Below are 24,026 nucleotides of genomic sequence, written 5' to 3'. Positions count from 1 at the left end.
ATTTATGTATGTATTTTTATATGGCTTAGAAACCATGCAATGCTCTTACAGTATTATTTATAATACTATTCTCGCTGTACGCATTATAGTTTACCGTCTGCCTAACGATTGTAGCAGTTCACTTCTCTTGCATGAGAAAGAAGACTGTTCAATAAACCTTTTTATTGAAAACGCCCGTCTCTCTATTTCAACTCTGTAGAAACGAAGCATGCACGATTGATTGAGTGAAATACTTATCTATTGTTTCCGCGACTCAGAAAGATATATTCTTATTCTTGGGAAACAAAGAAGTCATGTTTATGCGGTTGTCAGCAACTAATACCTTCTTGTGAATTCGAGAAAGATTCTAGTGACCTCTGAGGTAGCTGGCACACACAATTAAGTTTAGTATATTCGATAGAGATCTGGTTGACCTCAGTCCTACGTCAAATCTATAGGGTATATTATTGCAATGCGAAGAGCCTATTGGGAATATAGGAACAATCCTACATAGCGCCCTACGTTTGGTAAGGCACTAATTTAACGCTAGATACTAAAGTAACTCAGTCGTGCTTTTCTCAGAGACCCTTTTTCCCGTAAAATACTCCAATAGATGTCTGGAGTGGGTAAAAGAATAAAAATATCCGCCATAGCTGAGTAGGGCGAAAAATCCTATGTATTAGTTTTTGGTTTGTTCAACGTGGAAGGATACAGTGTTCCAAAATATTGTGCACGTTATCTTTGTTTCCTTGAAACTTGCTCTGCAAACTTTCATTAAACAATGTCGAACGACATCACCAAGCACGGTGGAGCTTCATTCGATCCACTTTTTGCAGCTTTTCACACAACATGCTTTAATGAAGCTGACGATGATTCTATAAGCATTCCAAAAAATTTAAGGAAAGCCATCACTATAAAACCTATAAGAAATGGCCTATCAGCAAGAGGTGGTAGGGAAGTTTTTGTGATAGAGGCACACGAATATCACCAGACAGAGGTATTCTGTTCATGGATAATCTTCCCTAAAGCAAATCCAATAACTAAATTGTTTCACTTCTACAAAGAAGATGAACCACCAACGGAATACATTCCTTTTGAGGACATTGAAATTCCACTTACATACCAAGAGCATGCACTCTGGTTTAAAGGCACCCTAGAAAAATCTAAATCATGTTACCAGGCTTGGTCCGCTAGGTAGACCAAAAGCAACATGGCTAGCTTTAGACAACTACAGACCTAACCCAGATAATGAATTAATGTCGGATGAACAATTACTTAGTAATATACAAAATTTAATAGAATGACACAGTTGAAGGTCATTATTAAAAACACTCCTACTCCTCCTAAAAAGAAGTGGGAAAAGACTAAACAAACTTCTAAAGAGAGGTGCTCTCAATCCAGAGGTAGGTCCCCTCAAAAGGAGCCCTCTGAAAGGAGGCATAACTTCAGGAATAGAGAAAATTTGATAAAACCTGATAGAAATCAAGATACTGATACATGTTCCTCTTGTACCTTTCAGACTTCATCACAGAAATCCGAAAGAAGAGGATGGTCAGAACATAAGGAATTACACGTGAAGTCCAAAGACGACCAACAGGTTCAGAAAAACAAGAAACCTCAATTCACCAAAAAGAAGGTAGCAGGTCCTCTTTTCCTTGCTGGTAAAAAGGAGAACAGGTTGGTGCCCATCGACCTGGTCAAACCACATCATGTGGCCGATCATAAGTAGTAGGCCAAGTGGACTCCAAAGATGTAGCAGACACCCTAATCTAGCTACTATCCAAGAGGTTCAAACTGAGAGACTCATCACCTTTGAAGAATCTGCAGTGCGAAAAGAAGGACTATGCAACAAAGCCATGGAACTTATTCCTCTTGAGACCCAAATAACAGTTCGTCAAGAAACGCCTGTCTGCAATGAAATACCATCTGACTATATCAATGTAACAAGTGATTGAGTGGTTCCAGCGATTTCAACAAATCCTGATGCAATCCCTACAATTGACAGAACTGCCTCTGGCTATTTCATTAACTTGAATACGTTTTCTGAGGATCCCAGCGAACCTGAAACAATGCCAGCTAAAAAAAGCTTTTAAAGAACAAATGGAAGATATGTTAAAAAGGACGCAGCAAATAAGAACATTAACTTACTACTCAAGCCGAACAAATCATCTCATTATGAACAAAGAGACTTGTCATCAATGAACATCACAGTCGTTCCTATACCTGGGGGTATAGCTTGGGACAGAACTGAATATGACATTTTTGGCCCGTCGGAGCTGTTGAAGATTCTACACCAGTTCAAGATTTCCTTGAGTGACTTTGTTTCATCTAGTACCTTTTCTGATGATTGGGACTTCAAGACTGTTAATAATATGATGTCAGACTTAGAAATGTCTGCACAGTTTACAAATCATGAATATTTAGAAGGTTCATCAAATTATGAACAAATGTATTGTTATATTCACTATGGTCATCATTTCTTGCATAAATCTGCAAATTCTAGAAATGTATTAACTTATAACCAATGGGAATATTGCCCTACGGCACTAAAGGGTAGCTCAAAAACATTTTCTGTCAAAGTTCCGTACTTTTCATGTTTTAATGTTTCAAATCCAGAATCATTTTACTTTAAAATGTTAATAAGACGGGAATGAAAAGTATGTTGACCAATACCAAGCAAATTTATTCTGCAGCCTTTTATGCTCAGCTTTAGATTTTGACTTTTGGAAAGACAATATTGAGACAAAAACTATCTGGGGCACAAAAGATCCATACCTACACCTACAACTGATAATAACAACACTACAAAGGGGGTGGTCTACGTACATTCTATTTTGCTTCACAAAAGAACAGATCCAGATTGGAAAAAATGGTCAATCTGGCCCACAGACACAAACAACTGTCAAGATAGATTCCTGAAAAAGACACAAGGGTTCACATTCACTAGGCCAGATCCAAGATATGTTCAGAGACAGCATCCAGGAATAGTAACATCATACAGTGTAGGGAAACTGTGCCTTGAGTGGCTACACAAATCTACACTAAAGGAAGTAAAACAACACTTATCTTTACTGAAAGATGGCGCTGATCTGAGGGACTTCTTACAAGGACCTACTAAACTGCGTCATAAACGTTTTATATACTCCGGTATCTATGCCATGTATAATGAAGCATGGAAGATTACACAAGCAGAGACTGCAGAACGAATACAAGAAATTGATTGTATTTATTTAGAGAAATCTCTCTCTGTAGTTGACAATGGGCTAACGACTCTGTTGTCCAGGATATATTCTTTGGACAGCATAGTATCCTCTGCCATAGACATAATGGAACAGGACTTGGTCATGTTGCAACATGGTCAGTCGCAATTACGTTCTATCATGCTATTGGGCTGGACGTTACAAAACCTTCGTTCAGGTTATGTGCCTTGGCATTTAATCAATTTTACGTCACTGTTTTCAGAATTTTATCTCACTGATAAACAGATCAATTTGGCACAGAGGGGAGCAGACTTTACAGTTCTGAGCATTGAAAAACTGGAAAGTTTCACCCTATATTCATCTTGTCTAGTCCTTCCTCTCGTCTATTAGCATCTATGTACAGTACTTTGTTAGTATGTTTGAACGTCTGTAATTGTACATTTTATGTTATGACTCTTGTTTCTACTGGTTCAAATAAAAAAAATAAAAAGAAAAACTGGAAAGATTGCCATTAACTCTCACTGAAACTCCAGCCACAGAATGGATAATACATGGAACAATCACTCTGCCTGGTAGAATTTTCCATGTTCAGTATTGCCTGAAACACATACCAGCAGGCATATATGAAAGTTTGGGTAAATAATACATTAAGACATCCTGGGAATTACCATACACACACAGATGTTGGAGTAGTGGGAAAGAAGTGTTTCTTAGTGGTAAAAATTGCGAAAACGCACAAAGCGTTTCTCTCCTTTGTCAGGGTATTAACTTACACAGGGCTTGTGATGGTTCCTCTAAGAACTTCTCCTGCCACCTGCAAGGTTCACCAGCTGCGGTGATTGATCCAATTTCTGGATAACTTTCTAATGGAAGTTACCTCATGTTGAATGATCACAGCTGCTGTTGCACGTTGCCAGGTTTACCCTATCTCGTAACTGTGTCAGCCAGGGTCACTTGCTGTATGCAAGTATTGTTTCCCAAAAACCAAGACAGACCGGGAGTCGCCACTTTGGCCTTCACTGAATATCTCTTCTATACAAATTGATACTTTAAGCAGAATGAAAGCCATTCTTTTACAAAAAACTGTGCCATTAACCTCGGCCAAAGAGACGTAGGATCTGCAAGTTGCAAGGACTTCTGCAGAGATACATGCCCTTTTAACAACAAATTGCCCTATAAATTTCTCAGAAATGTTAAGTCGTATCTTAAACATGTCTGATACAAGTGGTAATTTACATGTATTTAAGACAGTTTTTTCTGGACTGTTAGCACCTTTTCAAGCATTCATAGGCATATTTTCAAACTTCGTGCACTCTGTGTTTGGTGGACTGCCTCTCATTTTGGGACTCGCAGCAGGGATACTATTTTTGGCCCTACTGCTCTGATATGGCAAGCCAAATCACCAGCGATACCCAGTTCACCGTGGAGAACACTCTACTGGTGATGAAGTGTTGTGAGCGCATAGTCCAAATTTTGGGATTAACTCGTATAAGAGAATTGACTACCACATAGTTTATGTCATTTAGACCAATCTGGCAAGATTGCATTTTAACTGTTCTACGATGCCTGCTATGTGGAGATGAATGCGTGTTAGACATCTGTCTTAAACTACCATCAGTCCTGCCAACTGGTGTTGATACTTTGCTTGGACCAGTAACGGCTCATGCACTGTGTTTTCCCCAACGGCTACCAATCCTGATGACGACATTCATTGAGATCTCACAGACGCAATATGCTACTGCTGAGGTACGAGAGGAAAGCGGCACACAGGTTCCTTCCAATTCGAACATTGCTAATGCGACCAACGCTGATGGCGATGCTTCACATCTATGTGCGATTGATCTTCCTAACGAGGTAATCCAACTTTCACCTACAATGGTAGGCAAATTCTTTACAGACTTAGAAGACTTGATGTTTTCCCCAAACAATAACACTGACTTTTTGAAGAATACTCATTAATAAATCCAAGATACAAAGTGGTTCTCAAGATGAAGTTTAATCCAAGTATATAGGATCCCATCCACATGCAAGGCTTAACAAACATCAACTGACATACAATAGAACTTTCCTACATCAACTAAATGTTTGACATAGCTAATGACATCTATGACATTCTATTAAAGATACAGTGCTAAATATCACACATCTCCTTTTCTCCAAAAAAACAAAAACAAAATAAAGAGAAGAGAATACAGTATTAAAGCTAAACAAAATCAGAAAGGTAACTAGGTTTTTTTGACACTCTTGTAGAAGACCTAACATTTCTAAAATCAATCCCTTTATGAGTTTTTAAATCTGCACTTTTCTTATCCTTGGCAACAATCTTCTCCTCACCTTGAAATTCCTTCCTAACAATCACTATTCTATTTAAATTCCATATACGATGATATTGCGTCTGAACAGCATTGTTGAAGATTTTAATTACTTTGATTGGCTTCATGAACTTTGTTTCTGAACCACCCACAATGCCAGGATGTCTGATCATGACCATATCACCAACACGCACAACAGTTTTCTTGATGCTTTTTTTAACATCAAAGTATGCCTTTCTACGCTCAGCTTTGTCCTCTTCTTTCTTCATAACTTCCTCTCTGTTACACACACATTCTTTACCCTTCAACACTTCATACTTATTAACCCAGAAAGGTTCAACAGGCGTGTTAGGAATTCTCCCACGAAATAACAAAAATGGAGTCTTCCCTGTTGTAGTATGAGGTGTATATCGGTACTCTTCCACCTTGGCCAATACACTCTTTTTCCAATGTGATGACATGTTCTTAGCTAAACTAATTGTGTCCTTAATCACTTTGTTAAATCTCTCAACCATGCCATTGGCCTCTGGGTGGTAAAGAGAACAAGTCTTATGAGTAATACCCTTACAAGATAAATAATGTTCCATTTCCTTACAAACAAATTGAACGTCGTTGTCAGATAAAATAGTTCCAGGAAAACCTTCTTTAGAAAATAACTCATTTAAACATTGAATGATTTTACTAGAATCTATTCCTGACAAAAAAGACACTTCTGGCCATCTTCAATACATATCAATGACCACTAATACAAACACTTGTGAATCCCTATGTTGTATAGGGCCCACTAAATCCAGAGCTATGTCCTGCCAAGGACCATTAGGACGCCTTCTTAAAATCATAGGTTGTGTACGTGTACAATAAGATTTATCACTAATGTTGCAATGAACACAATCTCTGATCACTCGTTCAACCATTTTGTCCACACCTGGCCACCAATATGACATGCGAAGCCTCTCCTTACTTTTAGATAGACCTGAATGAGCGACATCTACTAAATCTACTAATTCTTTCCTGGGACTTGATGGAGGAATTAACCTCGTCCCACGAAATAACAAATCTTTATCAACAGATAATTCATTCCGTATCACCCGAAAAGGCTTAGTCAAAGAGGAACCTTCTTTACTTTTCATCCAACCATTTTTCATTAAAGACATAACTTCACACAATGTATCATCTTTTTCCAACTCTTCAGACCATTTCCTTTCAGATATGAGTCAATATCAACCACACAAACCAACTCTTCATCTAACTCAGAATAATCACCTTCTAAATGTTCACTAGAGAAAGGACATCCGCTACTCCATTATCAACACCCGGAATGTACTGAATCCCAAAATTGTACTCTTGTAAACCAATAACCCATTTTGTTATCCTACCAGAAACAAGATTTGAATTTGAATTTAACAGCATTTGTTTAGCGCGCTTATACCCAGCGGTTTCATGGCGCTGAAGGAGCTACTACCAGCAACAGCAACAAGAGGGACAGATTAAGCATCAAAAACTCTGGAAAAGAGGAAGGTTTTGAGATTCTTCCGGAACTCCGGATAGGAAGTGGCGGATCTAAGGGTCATGGGGAGGGAGTTCCAGAAGACAGGTGCGAGGACCGCAAATTTCGCCCCGCCTGCTTTCTTTTTCTTAAAGCGAGGGGTGGCCAGGAGTGCCATGTGGGTAGAGCGGAGTTCTCTGCTAGGCAGGTAAGGTTTGATGGCCGAGCATATAAACTCGGGGGCAGTGCCCATCCTAGCCTGGAAGGTGAGGCAACCTAGTTTAAATAAGGCCCGCTCCCTCACGGGTAGCCAGTGCAATGATTTCAGCAGTGGGGTTGCTCGATGGAATTTGGGCAGCCCATGGATCAGGCGGGCAGCCTGATTTTGCACTGGCTGCAATCGGTGTATGGCATAGGCCGGTGCGCCGTTGTAGATTATGTTCCCATAATCGAGGCGCGAGAGCACCATTGCCATCACAATTATTTTCAGTGCCGGGAGGGAAAAGAAGCAGGATATCTTTCTAATTATCCGGAGGGAGAAGATGCAGGAGGAGACCACCGAGCTCACCTGGGGGCTTACAGATAGTTGGGGATTGAGAAAGATACCAAGAGTTTTAACTTTAGGGACCGGGAGGGGGGGGACACCAAGTGAAGGGGGCCAGAACGAAGGGGACCAGGGACTGCAACCACCTCCTGTCAAGACCAACTCTGTCTTGTCAGGGTTGAGTTTGAGGTGGTTGCAGTTCATCCAGTCTTGGATGAATAACATGACGGTTTGAAAGTTTTGAACAGAGGAGGCAGAGTGAGAAAGATTAAAGATAAGCTGAAGGTCATCGGCGTAATTAAACACCGTGACCTCAAGCTGCTGTAGTGAAGAGATAAGGGGGTAGATGTATAAATTAAACAAAAGGGGGGATAAGGAGGAGCCCTGAGGGATGCCTGAGGGAAAGATCCAAACCTTTCTTGCTAAAGATTTCAACTAAAGGTTTATGATCAGTGTGGACGTCCAAATCTAAACCCCAAAGAATTTTTTTTAGTTTTCTCACCGCCCAGAAAACAGCCAATGCTTCTCTCCCTACAACGGAATAACGAGTTTCAGCATCTCTCAAACTCCTAGACAGAAACATTATAGTTTGCATGCCATCCGGACCATTTTGTTTTAACACCGCACCTAACCCCTTTTCGCTAGCGTCAGTAATTAAGATGGATTTAAGCTTAGGGTTAAAACTTTTTAACGAAAGAGCACAATTTAACTTTTGTTTGATTTCATTAAATTCATTCTCACATAGATCTGACCATTGAAATTCTACTCCTTTCCTTAACAAGCACCTCATATTAACAGTTAAATTGGCAAAACCCTTGACAAATTTTGCATAATACTCAATCATGCCTAAAAACTTCATGAGTTCAGCTTTGTTTTCAGGAGCAATCATTTTGTTTATAGTGTCAATCAATTCAGCTCTCGGTCTCCCCCCATTGCCAGAAATGGTATGTTCTAAGTAATTTATAGAATCAGATCTGAATTTACACTTACTCGCCTTTACAGTAAGATTGTGTTTACTGAATCTTTCTAAAACCATATTCAATCTTAAATCATGGTCTGATTCATCCTCTGCAAAGATTAATACATCATCCTGATATATGCAAACACCAGGAACATCTTTTAAGACTCTTTCCATTACACGCTCTAACACTGAGGAAGCAGATACCAAACCAAATGGCATCCTCTTAAACCTATATGTGCCAAAAGGTGTGATGAAAGACGTATAATCTCTGCAAGATTCCTCTAATTCAATCTGGTGATAAGCAGAGGTGAGATCTATTGTACTGAAAACCTTGGCATTTTCCAGCAATACTACCAACTCTGCAATGTTTGGAAGGGGATACCTGTCGACAATTACACATTTATTAAGTTGCCTCAGGTCAATGCATAAGCGCAAATCGCCATTAGGCTTCCGCGCTGCGACGACCGGAGCCATCCATTCACAACCTTCGATTTCCTCAATTATCTCATTTTCAATAAGCTTTCCAATTTCTTTTTCCATGTCTTCTTTTACTGCTAATGGAACACCACGGACTTTACAACTCACAAGAATAGCGTCACTTTTTAACCGTATCTTATGTTGGTACCCTTTAAGACAACCTAAACTTTCTTTAAATACATTAGGAATCTTTTTCTTTACTTCACATGCAAACTTGTCATCAATAGATTTTTCTTCAATTAAGGAGGATTGGCTCTTCTCGTTTACAACACTAAGAATTTTATCTCTCAACTGTATGCAAGGATTGGCATTAGGGTCCAAATATACACCTAGATCACCTTGGTGTATCCAGCTAATAATGCTGTCCCCCTTCTTCGAGACATACACTTTACCAGACACAAGTCTAGACTTGTACTCTATAAGACCCACAAAATAACCATGTAGATTTATAGGTTTCTCACCATATGCCAGTGGAATGATGTCAGGTTTTAAAAGAGATACTTTACCCTTTAGCTTGCTATTAAAAAACTCATTAGAAATGATTGTGATTCTGGCACCGGAGTCAAATAATACTTTGGTTTTTTCACCATCAACTAATATTTCATCAACAGGATTAGGTCTTTTGCGTGGTGGGTTTTCACCCACTTTCCCCAATAGTTTGAACCAATTCAACATCACAATCAGATCCTGAAGAAGCTTTCTCAAAAATGTCTACTTCTTTTACTTTCAATCTAATTTTTGTTTTACACAATGCAGTGATATGTCCTCTCAACTTACATTTAGAACAGGTTTGTTTGAGAGCTGGACACTTTTTGTCACTTGCAAGATGACCTGACTTACCACATCTGAAACATTTAAACTCAGTTCCGGTCTTTTTAGAATCTGACTTGACAGTGTCCTTAACATATTTATCACTTTTACTCTTTACTACTTGGACCTTGTTATCCTTCTCTGTACTTTTTTTTATTATAGCTACACATTTGAGGGAATGCTCAATACGCTTAGCAACAGCTAAGACCTCTTCAAGTGGAGGCTCATCTTTTAACCATAACTCATCCCTAACTTTTTCTATACCACAACCAAACATAAATTGATCGCGAATGCGTTCATCAATGAGAACTCCAAACTTGCACGAAGATGCAAGCTTCCTCAAATGAGTTACATAAGTTTCAATGGTCTCTTCATCATTTTGAATACATTTAGTGAACTGATATCTTTCAAGAATAGTACTAACCTTGGGTAAAAAATGTAAATCTAATTTTCTTATGCTGATTTCATATTTATTTAAACCATTTGCTTCTGAAGAAGGCAAATCGGGTAAATCATCAAAAATATATTGGCCTTCAGACCCTAGACAGTGAAGTAATAAGGAACATTTTCTTTCAGCACTGAGAGAAGGCCCACATACTTTGGCATACCGTTCAAAGACTACTTTCCATTTTTTCCATTTGATTGAAGGTTCACCCGGACTAGATAAAACAAATGGGGCTGCTGTAACATTTAGCATTTTGATATTACCTTAAATGGCACAGATTATATATCCTAAATGTAATAAAAAACATAATCAATTAATATTACAATGACTTCCAAACTTGTTTTTACAAACAATTGGCCTTGTATTCAGAAAAATGCAGGAAATGGAATAACCAATCAGCAGTAACTTTTGAAAGCACTGAAATTATTTAGACCAATCAAAACGCTTGTTGTATCACTGCTGTTAACATTGAAGAGTGCACAGCTGAAAGGTAAGGTCTATAAACCTTCCAAATATATGTAATCTTCAAATAACTACCAGTTTCCGCAAATAATTGAAACTTGTTCGAAAAAATAATATTGCTAAGTTGAATCTGTGCTCCTTTTAGTTAAGAAAACATGTTCCTTGCAGTTAAACAGGAAGTCTATAAATCACTTCAAACGGTGACAGCTCCTTCAAGCTTGGCTGCTCGCGCTCTAATTTGCCGACAAGTTGTTTACTTTCAAGTAGAGCTCACACGTACTGCTCATAAAGGCTTGGATACTCGTGATCTCTTTGATCAGCAAACTGTTTATTTTCCATTGGTATAGTGAAGATTAAACACAGTTACAGCTTGCGCCTCTATTTCCCGAAAAGTTGTGAAGATTAAGATTTACTCAGACTGCACGTGAAAGCTTGACTGCTCGCGCTCTCCTTGACCGGCAGCTTGTTTCCATTCAATTAATGCAATGAAGCTTCCATTAAGCTCCAGCGCACTTTCTAGTCAGAAACACGGTTTGTTTAATGTAACAAAGAAGCTTTCATAGAGCTATCACAAGACAGGCTTCTTTATTTCGTATTTTGCAAATATGCCTTACGATGACAGCTGGAAAATTAACGTGCAATCGCTTTCTTCACAGCTTTCCTCGAACTCGATAAATAGTTTATATTTCAATTGCATTTATTAAGAGCTGCACACGTATTCAACAACTTGCGTATTTTAAAAAGGGCACTTGAAATAATGACAGTTCTCAGTTTATGTAAGGGTTGAAGAGCACATCAGTTTGTCCAGTGTGATAAAGATTTTCACACTCTCGCTCTTGCATCAATAACAGTTCAGAGATCAATTAAGGAGCAAAAGCTCACAGCATGCGAGACAAAATTGTCAGTTCAACTAATTGCGCAGTAGAAACGCTCAAAGAAAGTAGAAATTTTAAAATCAGTTTCTACTCACGACAGTTTCCTTGATGTTGATAAGTTGGCGAATAAATTGAAGTTAATGAACAGAATCAAAGCGTTGCTCGCAGTTAAAGGAGGATTGGCTCTTCTCTTTGCCAAAAATAATTAATATTAATCTTCTTGTCCTCACAAAAACTTATGTTGAGATCCTTTTCATGAAATTCATACCATATATTCCTTTAAAAGGTTTCCAATGAAGAATACTCATTAATAAATCCAAGATACAAAGTGGTTCTCAAGATTAAGTTTAATCCAAGAATATAGGATCCCATCCACATGCAAGGCTTAACAAACATCAACTGACATACAATAGAACTTTCCTACATCAACTAAATGTTTGACATAGCTAATGACATCTATGACATTCTATTAAAGATACAGTGCTAAATATCACACTTTTGATTTGGCACACAGTGTTCTGAGAGACTCTGAATTCGACCTTCATTTTTTCAAAATAAAGTTTCTAACTCTTTTTCCTATGATTAATTTTTGTTTTCTAAATTTGTATTTTTTAATTTTTTGGCACAAAGTAATCTGCTTAAAGAAGAACTATTCATAGAGAACTAGACTTCTTTGAAAAACTTACAGAGACAATATTTGACCTTGTCCACATTTGACCAGTTTATATAATCTGCAATGAAATGGTCTCCACTTTTTCTTCTGTATTTAAGAGCCATTTCGTAAATGTATTATGTATTTTGGTGATTCATTCGGATCGAATTTTCAAATATCAAACTATATGCTTTGAATTACACATTGCTTTAAATGCGTACAGCACAAATGCTCTTTTCGTATACAACCAGTACCAATGTATTTTTATGTATTTTGGGTGGGTTTTTAACACATAATGCTTAGATATTTTGTTATGTGTTTAGAACTTAGTAATGTCGTACATAAGAAAGTGGAGTGGGTGTTGTGTGGCGTTTTAGGCTCCGAGTGAATTTTCCCGATTTATGCCCTTATATAGGTACAATTCACATTGCACTTATATAGGCATATAAATCATACCCTTATTTAGGCATAGCCCATGATACCCAAATACAGGCATGGCTACTTCCACCCCAGTTACTTTACAATGAACAACTATCCCCCAGGGGTTCATTATACCATTCCTATGCCCGACTTTACGTCAAACTATGGCATTCCTAAAAACCTTCAAGGTATAAATATACATTCACTTGCTATGGCAAACTGATCAGGAAGCTGCCCTTCTCCTGCCGAGAATCCATCTCCAGTGTTTCCAGCTCCCCTTGTGAGGTGTTGGGAAATCGAGTCCCGAGACTGAGATACCAGACCTCCTTCATTCTAACCAAGGTATGGAGCTGATTAGAACCTAGAGAAACCTTTGGTAGATTCTTGCAAAGAAAACTAAAACCTATGCTTCACAATACTTACTTCTTCCTGCGTACTAGACTTAAGTTAGGTACATTGGGGTAGGCGTATTTTAGAAGCACCAGTTGAGTATTTTAGCCTCTGTATTTATGTATGTATTTTCATATGGCTTAGAAACCATACAATGCTCTTACAGTATTATTTTATAATACTATTCTCGCTGTATGCATTATACTTTACAGTCTGCCTAACGATTGTAGCAGTTCACTTCTCTTGCATGAGAAAGAAGACTTTTCAATAAACCTTTTTATTGAAAACGCCCATCTCTCTATTTCTCTGCAACTCTGCAGAAATGAAGCATGCACGATTGACTGAGTGAAATACTTATTTATTGTTTCCGCGACTCTGAGAGATATAGTCTTATTCTTGGGAAACAAAGTTGTCATGTTTATGCGGTTGTCAGAAACTAATCCCTTCTTGTGATTTCAAGAACGTTTCTAGTGACCTCCGAGTTAGCTGGCACACACAATTAAGTTTAGGATATTCAATAGAGACATAGTTGACCTCAGTCCTACGTAAAATCTATAGGATATATTATTCCAATGCGCAGAGCATATTGGGGATATGGGAACTACACTACAGAGGGTCCCTGGGGGCCAACTAGCCCATCAGGTACCTCCAGTAAGCGCCATTGACCTGCCAACCGTACTTACCAATAAATTGAATTTCTTTCCATAGGTTAACATTGACTGGTTTCACTTGGAAATTCTTCTAAGTGTGGAGTTTTGGAACTTACAAATATTCCTCTAAAATCAGTCGAACTACGAATTCTGATTTACTCACCTATTATCAGGAGAGACCTCAGTGCTGCATCTTTGAGCCCAGTACTGATCCTGAAAAGTAATTCTAACCGTACTTACCAGTAACTTGAATTTCCTTCCACAGGATATCATTGCCTGCTTTTTGCTGAAAAAGTTTCTAAGTGTCGATTTTTGAAACGTACAAATATTCCTCTAAAATTAGTCGAACTACGAATTCCGATTTACTCACCTGTTATCAGGAGAGACCTCAGTGCTGCATCTTTGAGCACAGTACTGATCCTGAAAAGTAATTCTAACCATACTTACCAGTAACTTGAGTTTCCTTCCATAGGCTAACATTGACTGGTTTCACTTGGAAATTCTTCTTAGTGTGGAGTTTTTGAACTTAAAAAATTCCTATAAAATCAGCAGAACTACGAATTCCGATTTACTCACCTGTAATCAAGAGTGACCTCAGTGCTGCTTCTTTGAGCCCAGTACTGATCCTGAAAAGTAATTCTAACCGTCCTTACCAGTAACTTGTATTTCCTTCCATGGGAACCCATTGTGTGGTTTTCACCAGAAAAGTTTCTGTCTATTTTCACAAACTGAAAATATTCCTTAAAAATTGCCTGTATGACCTAAACGCATTCTTTTGACTGTTTACAGGAGATGCACCCCTGCTGGTTCCAGGATCCACCACTGAGTAAGAAAAAGTAATGTCAATACTACTTACCTGATATGTGAATTTCCTCCCATAGGATAACATTGGTGATTCTATGTGAAAAAGTTTCCAAGTGTCAACTTTCAAAATACGATAATATTCCTTAAAAATCACTACTGTAACCAAAATGCTTTTACTGAACTGTTTACAGGAGATGTTCCAGGACTGAATCTAGGATCCAGTCCTGTGGTTAGAAAAGTAATCCATAAAGTAACTAATTGCATGTAACTGGAAATTCACATTGAGCTCGATGTTGCATTGTGTCTGAAATTGTGTTGCAACAACTGTAACTACTGTACTTAAAAAAAAGTCTATTGCCTATTTGCAAAGTATTTGAACTAAAGTAATTCATTCTGAGAAAGTATATATTGTAATGTAATTTATAATGTAATTATAATGCAATTTAAAAAATTAAATATCTAAAAATAAATTGTTTAAAAAAAAGTAGTAAATCAGTATAAAAAAAATACAAATAACAATTAATACACTTAGAAATTGTCATTTACAAAACCTTTGAAATTCACTGGAAAAACCATAGGTTTCAGACAAGTTATAGTTAGGAATTACCATTTAAAAAACATTAGAAATTCACTGAAAAAACCGTCTCATGGAGGTACAGGTTGGTGGGGGATTTGGGTGTCCTACCTTACATCACCTTGCATGGCAATTACTCCTTGCAACTGGAAATTCTTATCATGGAACTTGAGAGGGGTGGGATCCGCTGCAAACGCCACGAGTTACATAGCTATTTACGCAGACAAGATATAAAGTGGACATGTTGCAGGAAACCCACCTCATACAGAGTGAAATAGTGAAATTACGCTTTAGATGGAGAGGGCAGTTATTTGCTACCTCCTGTTCTGACTATGCACGCGAAGTGCTCTTATGGATTGGAGGAGGCATCCCATTTGAATCCTTACACATCGTTGTAAATAAAGAGTGCAATACATACTGGTGATGGGGAGGGTATTGGGATGCAACATTACCCTGGGACATATTTATTCACCCAACTAGGAACAGGTTTCATTCTTAAAATTCCTTTCAACATCATTGGCTTCCTTGAGCCCAGACTGTCTCCTCCTTGGAGTTACTTTAATTGTGTGGCAGATGTCACCCTGGACCGTTCCTTCCCCCCACTGCCTGGATCTCCTACACATAACACATCTGAGGGGTTCCAGGACTAGAATAGGGCACTGGGAGCATATAGATATATGGAGGATACAACACAAGGGTCTCAGGTATTATTCGTTTTATTCCTTCATACACCGCCTACATACAAGATTTGGACTTGTTATGTGTTCGCAGGACTTATCTCAATTGATCTTGTACCCTGCATGTGCCCCATATGTATGAAATATGTGAAAGAGCCTAGGGAGTGTCCGCAGGGGGTTTGTGACATATAGGGAGATTGGTTTATCTCCCAAGTCATTTTCTTTTACCAAGAAGCTGTTCAGGGTGGGTACGTATAATGCATGCAAATGGTTCCAGCACTAGGGCAAATTATAGCGGGGACAGATAACATTTGTGGCATGTGCCCCTCTGAATAGGGAATTCTGAGGATATTTACACTCTGGCAACAGGGTCGGTGTATAACAGGGCTATCCATGCTCGAAATTTAGGACCAAACCCATTTTTCACTCGGAAGTGTCTTAAAAATGACCAGTAGACTGCAGCAATCACCTTTTCGGCATCTAAGAACAATAGAATATGAGGGTCCTACATATTTTGAAGAGTTTCAAGCCAATTATATAACCTAGGAAGGTTGAACCCTGTTATTCTCTTTGGCATGAAACACAACTGGTCATAGTGAATGCAGCACACATGGAAAGAGGAGAAAACTAGGAGAAATAATGTTATTTCTCCTCATTACGCCAACCTTGGGGAATTGCACTGTTTTAACGCATTCCTAGATTTTCGACATGTTGTAAATCTGGGAATGTGTCAAAACCTACAGGCATTGAGTGGGAACAGCCACTGCAATGCCCGCCTCCCTAATGTTATGTGAGGCAATGCAGCGACTTGCGCAGCGTTGCTCACTCCATATCTACAAGGCAGTTTTTATAGATTCATCGAAACTGGGTAAAACTACTATATCAACAGCCAGTATCCTTCAACAGAGTTAATGGAGCATGATCAAAGCACTTTCAGTGAGGAAAAGGAACTAGGATGGGGTGTTAACTCTCACCTATGATATTAGCTATAGGACTTGAACTGGGTCTGGGCGATAGAAGATGCACTAGTTAGGGGGCTGAGATGGGGTAGCAAATCGGATGAAAAACGTTTACTATACGTAACTGATGTGATGTTATATATTGCAAAGTCAGTGATGACCATGCCTAGAGTCCTCGAAAGCGTTTCATTTTGGGCAACTAGTTGGGGTACACCATCAATTGAGGAAAGTCCCATTTATATGCACTCATGGGACATCATCCAGATATTGCATTACAAATGAGTATGGTGGCTCAAATCGTAGAAAGATAGACCATTACCCTAATTGGGAAAACATGTCCGGGCACAATTTGGACATCACTGGAATAGTCAGGATACGTAGGAAGACCATTCTTTTGGAAGAGAAAGTCTCACATACAGTTTGTGTCATGTTTCATCATCAGTAACCTTTCCCCGCCTTGGTAGGACACTGCCACTAGGGCGGATTCAACCTACTGATGGACTCGAACGAAGTCTATATTTCTACTATTTGAGCTACTGTACTCGTTTGTGATGCAGCCTTCTGACAAGGGAGGATGTACGGTGGTCTTACCTTCCCTTCTCCATTAGTGTGTTAATAGTAAAATCCCAATTGAGCGGCCACTAAGGCTCTACATGGAGCGGTTTGACTATTTGAGAAATTATGTCACAAGAGATGTACAATTTAATCACATTTTGGCTGCCACAAGAGATGTACAATGTAAGTTCAAAGGAAACCTTAATAGAGTTTTAGATACATATAAAGAGGATGTTACGCTTTGGAAAACTTAGGCAACAAGAAACAGAAGTGAGACTAATTTAGGGCTATAGGTTAACACCACGTATTGACCTAGGAAACCTTATTAGAGGAAAAGGAATAGCTCTACCCAATTTACAAAAATATTATTGGGCCTCAAAACTGGTAATGGTGAATTAATGGGCCTTTGCAGCCTTGGATGGTCCAGCATTAAGGGTGGATAGACATGCAATGCAATCCAAGGGCTACTTTGATGCATTAAACACAAAACTGTTGAATATGTCCCTACCAACTCTTACACAGACGGTGATCAGGAACTGGAGTTACGCGACAACATTCCTGGGTTTGGAAGTAGTGATCTCCATAAAGACCCTGCTTTAGGACAGCAACACCCTGCAGAGATGAGGAAACTTGAGGAATTGCCTAGATGGGAACTAATTGGTATAAGTAAGGTTTGGTACAAATGGAAAAATGGTTATATGGAGACGCTCGAAAAACTTAAGCAGGAATGCCAGCTGGCAGACACTGAGGCAAGCTGATGTTCCATCCAGGTATGCACTGGTTGCATACCAAGCACAATGTGCTTGTGGAGGACTCCTCACCGCTAGAGGACAGAGTATTATAAGAACTCTTGCCAAAGAAAGTTATATCACTAATTTATTGGAAGATTATCTGTACCTCCCCAGATATATTACTGAAATTAAGAGTTAATTGTCAAACAGATGTGGGACTATTTGAGGAAGGAGAATGAGTGGAAGCTTTATGAGCCCCCCACACGGTTGTGATTCAGTAATTACAATAAGTATCCTGCACTGATCATACTACAACAAAATAGCACACTTGGGGGCACATCAGCAAGGGCCTGCGATAATTATCGCTCAGTGCTTTTAGCGTGAGGATAAATATCGCAGGCTAATGCTGGATACTATCGCAGAGATAGCGTGTTAGCAGCATAGCTTATCTAACAAGCGATAGGAATCCATGCTTTAGCTGGAAAACAGTGTGATTATCGTTGAAAATCCAGCGATAATTGCACTGCAACCAGCGATCTCTTGCTGATAGGGCAAGGTGGTTTAGCCATGTAATCCACCTCCCATTGGATTACATGGCTAAGTCAGATTACCAACAGGTGTAAGAAAGTAGCGATAACTGTGGTTAGCGCTACTTTTCTTATCGCTCTGCTTGTTTGCTGCAGCTTGATAATTGGAGAAATGCCGGTTAGCGACATTTCTCCAGTTAGTTCGGCACGGAACGCCCACTTTGCATCTCAATAGAGATGCAAAGCTGGGTGTTGTTGAAAGGGGCGCTAAATCAGCAAAACACGAGATAGCTTGTCTTTGCTGATAAGGCAATGAAATTATTGCCGCTTTTTGCCCAAAAACGGATGCAAAAGCGGCGATAATTTCATAGCGCCGCCTTGCTGGTATGCCCCTAAGAGTGGGAAAAGTGATTCCAGATGTCTGCAGTAGGGGATGTGGTCAAGCGGGGAGTTTTGTACACATATGCAGTAGCAGTAAGGCATTAGTGGGACAGGTAAGGGAATGTCTCGATACAGTAAATGGTGTGCACATGGAAGATTCAGCTAAAACACTCATACTCAACTAATGGGGAGAAGGAGGCCAAACAAAATACACCAAAAAATTTTCAGTTTTGGGATTGATGGCAGCAACATGTAATGTAGTGAGACAGTGGGGTGAGTAATACACCAGAAATACATTCCTGGAAGAATGATATTGAGTGGTGCATGCTAGACGTCAGGCAAGTACATGAGGAATCGGGTTGTTTGTTGAGTGGAGTGTGAGCCCTGGTCAAGCTACAGCCACATTCCCTTGCAGGTTGAAACCCAAAAAGTCTCAATTAACCTGTGCTTTACCCTGGGTAGCTTGGCATAAAAAGCAGCCAGGCTTAAGTTTGAGTCAAAATGTAAAGTATTTATACAGCACACAAAGAGTAGTATATTGAAAACAAAACACAAGAAAAATCCCAAACCAATTTAGAAAAATAGAGTAAATTCTAATTAACCATTTGACCCCGAAATCACAAAATCCAATCAGTAAAACCAGAGTTGTGAATTTTCAAAAGCTTTCAGTACAAGCTACAACCTAAAAGGTCAAAGCTCCAACCGCGGACAGCTAGTTGCATGAGTCGAGAGTCAAATTGAAAAATATGGCGAACAGCGATGTGGTGTGGTTCTGATACAAGGAGTGGATTGGGCCTAGCCAGCGTTTTCGTTCAGGATTAGAATATCTTTTGAGAAAAAGTGTCTGAGAAGGTAAAAATTCAGAGGGGCAAGACTGCAGGAGGTGTCCTAGAAGGGAGCGTCGTTATCAGATGGCCTTGATTTCAAGCCATGGGGACGATTCTAATTGAGACTTTGGGGCTCAATACAATGGAGGTAAAACTGCCACTAGCAGCCTGCCGGTGGCGGTTTCACCACCATTGCAAATCAAATTTCGGCTGCCAGATTACGACAGCGGGCAGTGTGCTGGCAGACGCATGGGTCCACCGCAGGCAATTGTTATGATTGCCTGGTGGACCCTCCCTGCATCTACAAAATGGTGGCGGTGCCTAGCAGGCACCGTCCACCCAATTATGATGCTGCATCCCCGTCAGCCTTTCCATGACAGTGAAATTGCATGGAAAGGCTGGCGGGGATGTACTTTGGGGGACCGTTGAGGACCCCCTTGTGCTGGGGGCGGTGGATGTGCACTGGGGGGTATCAACATTTTCCTGCACCAGGTGGCAGAACTGCGTGGTGCCTGCCACTTAGTGCAGGGAAATGCACAACATGCATTTTTTCGAATTGCAGCTGGTGCTGCAGCCAGCAGCATCTGCTGCACTGTTAAACATGCACGATGCGACCGCCACGTTGGCGGTCACATCATAATCCCATGTGCGGGACCGCCACCTTATAGGCGGGCGGTCCCACTTCCTGCAACGATAGAATTGGCCCCTTAGTGCTGAAACGGAAGTCAAAAAACTCCAGCAAAGGAGGCAGAGGGCTGTAGCCAAAGACAGATCCAGGAGGTTGGTTACACCTTTGGTGTAGGACCACTGAAAAGGTTTTGCTGCTGCGGAGAAAATAGTGGGAGAAGTCGCAAAGTCAATCCGACCAGCGATGCACCTCGGGCGAATAGGTGAGCAGGTTGGTCCCGGTCTCCTCCTGGCTCTCAGAGCAGTTAAATGGCCAACATATTTTGGCCACATTTTTTCCAAGTACACCATTTGGGGATTTGGCCATCTGGGTATCTTTGCACCACAACCAAGGGTCCAGGATTGGTGGGACAACTCTTGGGGATGCAGGACTTACTCAGGCTGGGTCCAGGTGAGCTTCAAGTTGGTAAACTTTTTTATGTCCCTGTGACTCTGAGCCAGAAGCCAGAAAATTAGCTCTTGGAAACACTTCTGGAAATCCTGGTGCAGGTGAAATGCAGGGCTGGCCTCTAGTGGTTCAAGACAGGCTCCAGGCAGCAAATCAGTCCTTCCAGGTACAGCAGCAGTCTGGCAGATTGCACAGCAGGTCACAGCAGCAGGCAGGTTTCTGAAAGTCCTTCCACAGGTCCAAAAGTGAACTTAATAGTGGTTCTAAAGGTTCTATTTTTGCACCCCATGCCCATTTTTTACAAGGTGGAAGAAGCTCCTGGAAAGGTTCTTTGAAGTACATGAAATATCCTGACTTCCCTGCCCTGGCTCAAAACTGGCTGTAGTGACAATGCAGGGCAGTTAGGTCCTTTGTGTGAAGGCAAAACCCAGGCCGCCCCCCCCATTCTGCCATCAGATGGCCCATTGAGGCACACCTAATCCCTCTATTGTGTGACTGTCTTTGGGGGGGGGATTCATGAATTCTAACTGTCAGCTACACCCAGTCATTTGACACAAGACAGGCTGCAGGGTACAGGAAAGAAAAATGTCACATTTCTAAAAGTGGCATTTTCAAAATTGTAAAGAAAAACCAAACTTTACCATTAAATAGGGTTTTCATTAACATTCCAAATACACCAAACATGACATAGCTACCTGCTCCCATTTGAAAACTACAGCTTATTACATGTAATAAGGAATCCTAAATGGTATCCTATGGGAGGGGTTGCCTCACAGTAGTGAACAGCAAATTTCTGAGTTTTTCACTACCAGGCCATGTAAAACTTAAAAGTACATGCTCATCCTTTAATTACACAGCACCCTGCCCTATGGGCTACCTAGGGCATGCCTTAAGGGTGACTTATATGTAAAAAAAGGGGAGTTTAAGGCTTGACAAGGGGGGTTAAATGCCAAGTCTACATGGTTGTTAAAAATACATTCAGGATGCAATGGCAGGCCTGGGACATGTTTTAGGGTGTTACTTAAGTGGGTGGCACACTAAGTGCTGCAGGTCCACTGGTAGAATTGAATTTACAGGCCCTGAGTATATGGCATACCACTCTACAAGGGACTTATAAGTAAATTAAATATGCTAATTAGGTAAATAACAATCATGTAATGAGGATATCGTTTAGGGGTATTAAGTACAAGCACTTTAGCACTGGTTAGATGTGGTAAAGTGCAGAGAGTCCTAAGACCAACAAAAACAAATGTCAGCAAACATTAGTCGTGAGCAGGTATTTCAAAAACAATGAGAAAATAATGCAGTTTATAATAATGTTCCGAATGAACGTGTATGCCTTAATGAAAAATTATTTGTTTAAATGCACAAATTGTAGTAGGCAACCATATTTACTCATATTAGGCCTCGAATGGCTGAATAAACATTGCCTGACAAGCTGACTTGACTAGAAAATGATTGACATGGATACAATGTTTTTTTTTCCTTGACCTTTCCATAACCATGTTTCATAATGAATAATTGTTGCTTAAGTGCTTTCATCTAATTATACAAATGTGTCTTCTTACACAATGATTGCTGCTAACAACCAATTAGGTTTTGTCATTTAGAATAATATAGAGGTGAAAATCCCACATAGGAAAGTCGAAAGTGCATTACGAATAGACAAGATGTAACTGCTAGATGATAAGAAATAAACTACATTGAAAGCTGCTATGTAGAAGCAATTGTGTTTTCTAACCTTAGACAAGGAGTGATCCTATGCCCATGAAAGATGATTGGCAGACTGAAGAGAGAAGAAAACCACAAACTGCAACAATGATAACATGTGTAGTCTATAATAGTGCATGTTCCTAGAGCAGACCCAGACTTTTTTTACCCAGGCACTTTCCTAGACACTCTCTGCAGAGTCTTGTGGGGAGACTTTTACTACTAGATGCTTGTACCATATTCTCCTCATATTGCTTGGAGACTCTACTGAGTTTCTTGAACCTCCCTTTAAGGGCAGTTCTGCTCTTATATATTTCTTGATTTATTGAGCTGACTTGTGATGCTAAAGCTTTATGCTTTTTCTCTCAGTCTCACGAAATGGAACTATTTATGGGTTCTGACTGCCACATTTTTCCTGCTTCGTAGAATAGGGATTTTTTCCTTTATGGAACATGCTTAGTGCATTTTATTCTGAGTTTTATTGACCAGTATTGATTATTGATTTCTGTTCATATTCGATAATTGAGATTGGTAAGTATTAACTTGTGACCTTAATAAAGATGATTTACTAAATGAAAATCTTTTTCCAACACAGAAAAGAAGGTCCTCCTTCATCTCACTGGTCAAGGGAAACATCAAGCTACACTGTTTAGGTTTGTTGAGTTATCTTACTAGAGTTCACAACCAATTTTACAATATCAGCAATTTTCTCCTGTCCCTCTGATGACTTGTGTTCTCTTAATGTTTTTAACATGTGTTACCACTCTAAGCTCTTTCAATGTTTTCTAGCCTTTAAGATCTTCCTGTCCCCACATTTCAGTTCAGTTAATTTTACTATCTAATGTTCATAAACATTATTTTACTTAACAGTAATTCTTTCAAACAGCCGCACCCCGGTTGTCAGTCATGTGTGGCAAAACCCTTTTATAGCTTGTTCTGACATTTTGTATGAAGGGCCGAGAATAAGTTATCTCAAGAACTGAACAAATAACACATTGGCCTCCTGTATCATGGATGCATTGTCAGCTTTGTCTGCTCATGTGTCACAGATGCCTTACCAGCTCTGCCTGTCCCTGTATCACTGGTGCCTTACCAGCTCTGCCTGCTCCTGTATCACTGATGCCTAACCAGCTCTGCCTGCTCCTGTATCACTGGTGCCTTACCAGCTCTGCCTGGTCCTGTGTCACTGGTGCCTTACCAGCTCTGCCTGTCCCTGTATCACTGGTGCCTTACCAGCTCTGCCTGCTCCTGTATCACTGAGGCTTTACCAGCTCTGCCTGCTCCTGTATCACTGGTGCCGTTCCAGCTCTGCCTGCTCTTCTATCACTGATGCCTAACCAGTTCTGCCTGCTCCTGTATCACTGATGCCTTACCAGCTCTGCCTGCTCTTGTATCACTGATGCCTAACCAGTTCTGCCTGCTCCTGTATCACTGGTGCCCTACCAGCTCTGCCTGCTCCCATACCACTGGTGCCTTTCCAGCTGTGTCTGTTCTTGTATGAGTGGTGACTTACGAGCTCTGCCTGCTCTTGTATCACTGATGC

General features: G+C 40.0%; 1 protein-coding gene across 1 annotated transcript in view; it reads right to left on the bottom strand.

Moving 5' to 3' along the window:
• Positions 1-24,026, bottom strand: part of LOC144769745 (uncharacterized) — a 366,836-nt gene that overhangs the window by 218,060 nt on the left and 124,750 nt on the right. The window lies entirely within an intron of this gene.

Source organism: Lissotriton helveticus, chromosome 7 (assembly GCF_964261635.1).
Source record: "Lissotriton helveticus chromosome 7, aLisHel1.1, whole genome shotgun sequence".
NCBI classification, from domain to species: domain Eukaryota; kingdom Metazoa; phylum Chordata; class Amphibia; order Caudata; family Salamandridae; genus Lissotriton; species Lissotriton helveticus.
The sequence above is the reverse complement of the archived record's forward strand: the minus strand, read 5'-3'. Positions and strand labels throughout refer to the sequence as shown.